The 7,384-nt window shown below is 47.1% G+C and overlaps 1 pseudogene; it reads right to left on the reverse strand.

Annotated features, from left to right (window-relative positions):
- Nucleotides 1–2,021: 2,021 nt before the first annotated feature.
- Nucleotides 2,022–2,585, reverse strand: Mif-ps5 (macrophage migration inhibitory factor, pseudogene 5; annotated as a pseudogene).
- Between the last annotated feature and the right edge of the window lie 4,799 nt (nt 2,586–7,384).

Here is a 7,384-nt window from a genome sequence, read left to right on the forward strand (position 1 = left end):
TTTTGCAGGGACTGGAGAGATGGCTCAGTGGTTAAGAGAACTGACTGCTCTTCCAGAGGTCCTGAGTTCAAATCCCAGCAACCACATGGTGGCTCACAACCATCTGTAATGAGATCTGATGCCCTCTTCTGGTGTGTCTAAAGATAGCTACAGTGTACTTATATATAATAAATAAATAAATCTTAAAAAAAAAAAAAAGAAAAAGTTTTGCCACAAAACCCAACGAACTGAAAATGGGTATCTTAAGAGTGCATAGTCTGTCAGAGTGGCTCTGCAGGTAAAGGCGCTTGATGCACAAGGCTGAGAATGACCAAGGACCGTGAGAGGCAAGGACCCTCTACCGGGGTTAGCCTCCAACTCCACAGGAGCGCTTCTCGCATGTACAAATAAGCTTTTCTTTTTTTTTAAAATTTATTTATTTAATGTATATGAGTACACTGTCGCTGTCTTTAGAGCCCCCAGAGGACAGCATCGGATCTCATTACAGATGGTTGTGAGCCACCATGTGGTTGCTGGGAATTGAACTCAGGACCTCTGGAAGAGCAGTCGGTGCTCTTAACCACTGAGCCATCTCTCCAGCCCCCCAAATAAGCTTTTCTTAAAAAAAAAAAAATCGTAGCCTGCTACATCTATCTCTGGTATGTTTGTTTTGGCTTCTGTGTGCCCCTCCACTCCCAGCGAGCCTCAAACTAAGATAACCTAGGCTATCATTTTTATTACTGAGACAGTCTCATTTTACCAAGTCCGCCTTTGAATTTGCCAAGGATGACCTTGAACTTCCGATTCCCCCGTCTCTACCTTCCTGGTGGGATTACAAGCACGTGTTGACTAATTCAGGGCTCCTTGTAGGCCAGGCAAACTCTACCAACTGAACTGGTCCCCAACTGTCTGTTACAGACAACACTGTCCTTTTTATTTTTAAAAATATTGTTATTTATGCGTATTGTTTAGTCTCTGTGTACATATGTAATGAGTATAGATGTTCACCTAGGCCAGAAGAGGCCATTGGATCCCCTGGAGCTGGAGATCCGAGTGGTGCTCAGACCTAGTGCATGCTGGGAGCTTAACTATGACTAGTAGCAGAGACTCCTAACCACTGAGTCAGCTCTCCTAGTGCATGCTGGGAACTTAACTATGACTAGTAGCAGAGACTCCTAACCACTGAGTCAGCTCTCCTAGTGTATGCTGGGAACTTAACTATGACTAGTAGCAGAGACTCCTAACCACTGAGTCAGCTCTCCTAGTGCATGCTGGGAGCTTAACTATGACTAGTAGCAGAGACTCCTAACCACGGAGTCAGCTCTCCAGTGCTACACACACCCACTTAGGTGTCGTTTCTGAAATAAGGTCCTTTAAGTAGCTCAGCATGCAACCTGACATGCAGACCAGGCTAGCCCCAGGTCTAACCTCCTGCTCTCACCTCCCGGGCGCAGGAATTTCAAGTATGCCTCACCACAACCAGCAGGTTTTGTTGCTTTGGTTTTTCTACTTTTCTCATTGTGACACCATCTTGCTAACAGCTTTGAAGAACCCTGTCTCAAAAAAAAAGGGGGGGGGGAGCTGGAGAGATGGCTCAGAGGTTAAGAGCACTGACTGCTCTTCCAGAGGTCCTGAGTTCAAATCCCAGCAACCACATGATGGCTCACAACCATCTGTAATGAGATCTGATGCCCTCTTCTGGTGTGTCTGAAGACAGCTACAGTGTACTTACATATAATAAATAAATAAATCTTTAAAAAAAGAAGAAGAGGGGGGTTGGGGATTTAGCTCAGTGGTAGAGCGCTTGCCTAGGAAGCGCAAGGCCCTGGGTTCGGTCCCCAGCTCCGAAAAAAAAAGAACAAAAAAAAAAAAAAAAAAAAAAAGAAGAAGAGGGTATTTAGAGTCTTGACTTGACACCCTTTGGAATTTTATGTCTGTCTCGGCCCCCTTCTCTGCGTCTCTCCCTCCTTCTCTCTCTTACTTCATCCTGTCCTCTACCTTCTCCCATCTATCACGATGAATCCTATATCTCTGATCACAAATTTTTTTTTTTTTTTTGTCTCAAACCATTTATTTCTCCCGACCGGAAGGTGGCCATCATTACGGGTGGATAAACACAGAACGCTGCGTGCAGCAAGGCTCGAAGAACAGCGGTGCAGGTAAGTGAGGCCCGGGCTCAAACGAAGGTGGAACCGTTCCAGCCCACGTTGGCTGCGTTCATGTGTAATAGTTGATGTAGACCGAGTCCCGGCTGATGTGCAGGCGATCGGACAGCAGGCCGCACAGCAGCTTGCTGTAGTTGCGGTTCTGGCGCCACCGATCTTGCTGATGCTGTGCAGGCTGCAGAGGGCGCAGGGGTCGCTCGTGCCGCTAAAAGTCATGAGCTGGTCCGGGACCAAGTGCACTGCGATGTACTGTGCCGGCTTGCCGGTGGCCTGCGCCAGCTGCTGGGTGAGCTGGGAGAGAAACCCCTCTGGCACGGAGGCACGGGGAACATTGGTGTTCACGATGAACATAGGCATGGTGGCGGAGAGACTGAGAGCGACGGCCAGAGGACGGTGCAAAGCGCGGTGTGACCCAAGTCTGGGACCTGAGCTTGATCACAAATTTTTAGACATTTCTATTAATGGATTTATTTGCCTTTTAGAGACAGGGGCCTCACTCTCTGTAGCCCAGCCTGGCCTTGAACTTGTAACAATTCTCCTGCCTCAACCTCTTAGTATTGGCATTACAGGTATGAGGCACCATGCCCAACTCATGTGTTCCTTAAATTATTAAATATTACTGAAAAACAAACTATACCCTTCATCTTTTTCAAAACTAAAGCCTGCATTCATTTCCAGGCGCCTGTGTAGGTGCTCTTCTGCTGTGTCACGAGTTGCCAAGGGCAAAGGACAATCTGGATGAGATAGGATCTCACCTCCAACTGAGTGGGTGGCAGGGACTGAACTTAGCTTGGCAGCCTTGGCAGCAAGGGCCTCACCTCATGGCCCACAGTCTTCAGATTCCCCAGCTCACCGTATTTACAGAACAAAGATGTTAGCTGAAGTCACTAACTGAAAGACCAAAAGCCTGGCCCAGTCATGGTGGCATGTGCCTTTAAGCCCAGCACTCAGGAGGCAAAGGCAGGAGGATATCTGTGACTTCAAGTTCAGCCTGGTCTACATAGTTCCAGGACACCCAGGGCGACATAGAGAAAACTCCGTCTAAAGATAAACCTGGCCACCCCTCCTACCACCAACTCCCATACACCCAACCTCCAGGTTGTGAATCTATGGGAGCAGTTGGTCGCACTCCCTGTCACTCAGCCTACTCACTGTCTCTGGTCACCCTTCGTAGGCTGGGCTGCTTAGCTGCCCAGCAGAGACTGACCTTAACAGCCACCAAGGATGAATGGAAGAGCGGGGATGGCCATGATGCTTTGACTTTCGATATACAGTGAAATCCACACCAGGCCTGCTCTAGCCGCGACAGCAAGCTAAGCAGTCATCTCCTCAAATGCAGCGTTTTTACCTCTGGCATGGGGTGGTGGGTGGAGTGCAGTGGTGGGGGACCTTGATTGTCAGAGGTCCCTGTAACTTGGGATATTCTAAGACCTCTCTGTTAGCATCCCTCCTGTTCTTCTTGCTTTGAGGGCTGAACTGTAAACTCTTCAACGCCTAAGATGCTACAAATTAGAGAGCTGTGCTGGAAAGACAATCCTAGAGCTGAGGGTGTAGCTCAGAGGTAGAGACTTGCCTAGCACACTCAAGGCTGTGAGCAAACCCACAGGCGCGTGCGTGCACACACACACACACACACACACACACACACACACACACACACACACACCCTCATAGCGAGAGGAAAGCCTTGTCTTTTTCTAGAAGCCTTCAGGTTGGTAGACATGGTGGGTCCTACTACATGGTGAATCGCGCTGACACTAGGTCAGGGGCTCTTACAAGGAAGGCAGGTGGCTTCCGTGGGCTCCAGCATCCTAAGGTGATGTCACTTTGTAAAACCTTCTCTTTCTCGTCCTACCCAGTACCTCTTCCATGCTGGAACAAGCGCCCTGCAGAGCTATGCTCTAACTCTAGTTTGCAACCCCTTTGTCCAAAACTATTGGGCGTAGACATGTTCCGGAATTGTACAATTTTATTGGGGTTCATACGTGCAAATGTGAACTCCAGAAGACACCTTGAAGGAGTCCCTTCTGACCGACCATATTGGTTCCTGGGGCTCCATCAAGTTGTCAGCTTGCTGGCAATCTCCTTTAACAGCCGAGCTCATCATCTGGCCTCCAGAACTCGACTACTTCTGTCTATTCCTTCTCCCTACCAGTGAGCGAACCTCGGATCTTTCTCATCCCAGTCTACCACTGGGCTAAATACATCCCTCACCCTGGAATACAAAAGTTTTGAGAAAAACTTTCAAGGTTGATTATTGTGCTAAAAGGAGTCTTAACTCTTGCCACCAGTAAAGAGAAATTGTGCGATGGGAAGGGAAGTGTGTCTGGGGATGCTGCTTATCCTGGTACCTGTGATACCATGAACAATAACAGAAAACGACGATGGGCCTTTCCCCCAGTCTCCATTTCTCTTTCTCGATAGATGGGGATTGTCAATTCAGTTCTCCCCTCTCAAGCTCCAGGAAGAGTCACTGTCCAGTCTTCTGGCTGGACATCAGGAAAATCAAATGACACCCAGCCTCATTCACACTCTGAAGGGACCCGAGCCTGAAACTGCAGTCCTGCAGCCACCACTCTTGGAAAGAAATGAGTCACTCTATCGGACACAGAAACCTCTCCCTACCAGCCAACCAAGGTTTACTCTTCAAAGCTCCCGCAGTAAACATAAACTCTGAGTAAGACGGGAAATATTGTTCCCTGCTCAGCCTTGTGACTGCACCACTGGGCTCTGGGCTGGGACTCAGCCAGCAGTTGCTTCAACTTTAGCCATATTTATGCCTGACTCCAAAGTTACCCCCTCTTTTCTATAAGTCCAACAGACTTATGTGCCATACAGGACATAAGGGAGGGAGGAAAACCAATTGTTGCCTTAACAACGGGCTGTGGTTCTGCAAAACTTGCTATATGCTATGTTAAACACACCTTAGCTTTTGTTGAAATCTAGATACAATGACTTTCCCAGGGTTTTATTTTCCAAGACAGGGTTTCTCTACACAGCCCTGGTTGTCCTGGAACTCATGAATTAACCTTGAGCTTAGAGATATCTGCCCCACTCTCTTCTGAGTGCTCTGATTAAAGGGGTGGGCCATTATACCAGGCTCCAACGTACGACTCAGTTTCTTGGCAAGTACTTGGTTTGATGTTCTTGAAAATTTTGTTCTAAAGGGACTGGATATAGATCTCTTCTGAGAGACACATCCAGAGCATGTCCAATACAGAGGTCAATGCTAGCAGCAAATCACTGAACTGAGAACAGGACCCCGTTTAGGGGAATTAGAGGAAGGATTGGAAGAGCTGAAGGGGCTTGCAACCCCATAAGAACAACAATGCCAACCAACCAGAGCTTCCAGGGACTAAACCACTACCAAAAGTCTATACATGGACTGACCCAGGGCTCCAACTGCATATGTAGCAGAGAATGGCCTTGTTGGGGCACCAGTGGAAGGGAAAGCCCTTGGTCCTGCCAAGGTTAAACCCCCAGTGCAGGGGAATGTGGGGGGGGGTAAGGGAAGTGGATTGGGGGGAAACACCCATACGGAGGAGGAGGTGGGGATGCGGGCTTATGGACAGGAAACCAGGAAAGGGAATACCATTTGAAATGTAAGTAAAGAAATATATCTAATAAAAATTTTTTTTAAACCATGAAAGTTATATTTAAAATTTTAAAAAAAAGAAAATTTTGTTCTATCATTTTGCTTGCTTCTAAACAGTAAGTTGGTTTTGTTGTTGTTGTTTTGTTTTTTAAATCTTAGGCAAAAATCTGTGAGGCTGTCTCCCAATCCTTATTGGGATCATCTGAGGTAGGACTTAAAAATATATAAGTAGGGGTTGGGGATTTAGCTCAGTGGAAGAGCGCTTGCCTAGCAAGCACAAGGCCCTGGGTTCGGTCCCCAGCTCTGAAAAAAAAAAAGAAAAGAAAAAAAAATGTATAAGTAGCAGGTGGATCTTGGTAACTTTGAGGCCACTCTGATCTACAAGTAAGCTCCAGGCCAGATATTGTTGTGTTTTATAAAAATAAAGAGAAATCCGGGATAAGTTTGGTGGCGGCTGAGGTATAGTATGGGACGACGGTGTGCCTCTGTGGGCCCACGCTGAAGCATCTCTTCCTCCTAAGGAACCAGCCACGTGGTATAGTATAGAATAGAGTTTATTCAGGGCATGGAGAGGGGAGTGGAGGAGCGCAGGCCAGCCACGAACACATGGAGGGGGTGGCGGGCGGTGTCACAGGAGCAAGAGAACAGAGCAAGAGCAAGAGAGGAAGAGAGAGAAGAGGGGGCAAGCAGCCCCTTTTACAATGAGTCAGGTTCACCTGGCTGTTGCTAGGTAACTGTGGGGCGGAGCCTAGACTAAATGACAACAGGCAAGACTACATAGATCCTCTCAAACACGAAACTCACCAAATGTAGCAAGTTTCCAATTGAATCAATATACAAAAGTAGTGTCTCAGTGGCTGAGGTCCCTTGTTCTTGTAGAGGACCTCGGTTTGGTTCCCAGCACCCACATCAGACAGCTTACAACCGACTAACTCAATTCCCAGGAGTGCAGACAATCTCAGACATCTGCACACACTTGAACACACACAAACAGGCACACACAAATAAAAAATTAAAAGATGGTTTAAAAAGGAACAGAATCATTAAGAAAACATAATTCCGGGGTTGGGGATTTAGCTCAGTGGTAGAGCGCTTGCCAAGGAAGCGCAAGGCCCTGGGTTCGGTCCCCAGCTCCGGAAAAAAAAAAAAAAAAAAAAAAAAGAACCAAAAAAAAAAAGAAAAGAAAACATAATTCCTCAAAAAGACCAAACTCCCTTTTTAATATTTAAAGTTTTTTTCATACAACATATTTGATCACGCCCCCCCACCTCCAAATCCTCTCAGAACCTCCCGATAAATCCCTTTTGAAGAGCTTGACTATGACACCAGTGTTCCAGGGAATTGGTAATGTCACCAGTGCTGACGCTCACCAGTGAGGAATTCTTGGTTGGGTGATCTATTTAATCTATTAGACCTGCTGGAGTTTCAGCCACTATGGCTGGGAAAGCTGACTAATGGCAGGTTGAGAGGGCTGAAATCGTGTCTAATTGATTTCCTAAATAAGCCCTTAGATTGACCTGCAGTTGAGAACTGGTCCACTGCGGTGAGCTTCGGGGCAATGCATGCACCCGCTCCATACCCACAAGACTCCAGCTACTTTAGACACATTGAATTTTTCCAAAGTGGCTTTGAAGAATTATACCTG

This window comes from Rattus norvegicus, chromosome 5 (genome assembly GCF_021556685.1).
Source record: "Rattus norvegicus strain SHRSP/BbbUtx chromosome 5, alternate assembly SHRSP_T2T, whole genome shotgun sequence".
NCBI lineage: Eukaryota > Metazoa > Chordata > Mammalia > Rodentia > Muridae > Rattus > Rattus norvegicus.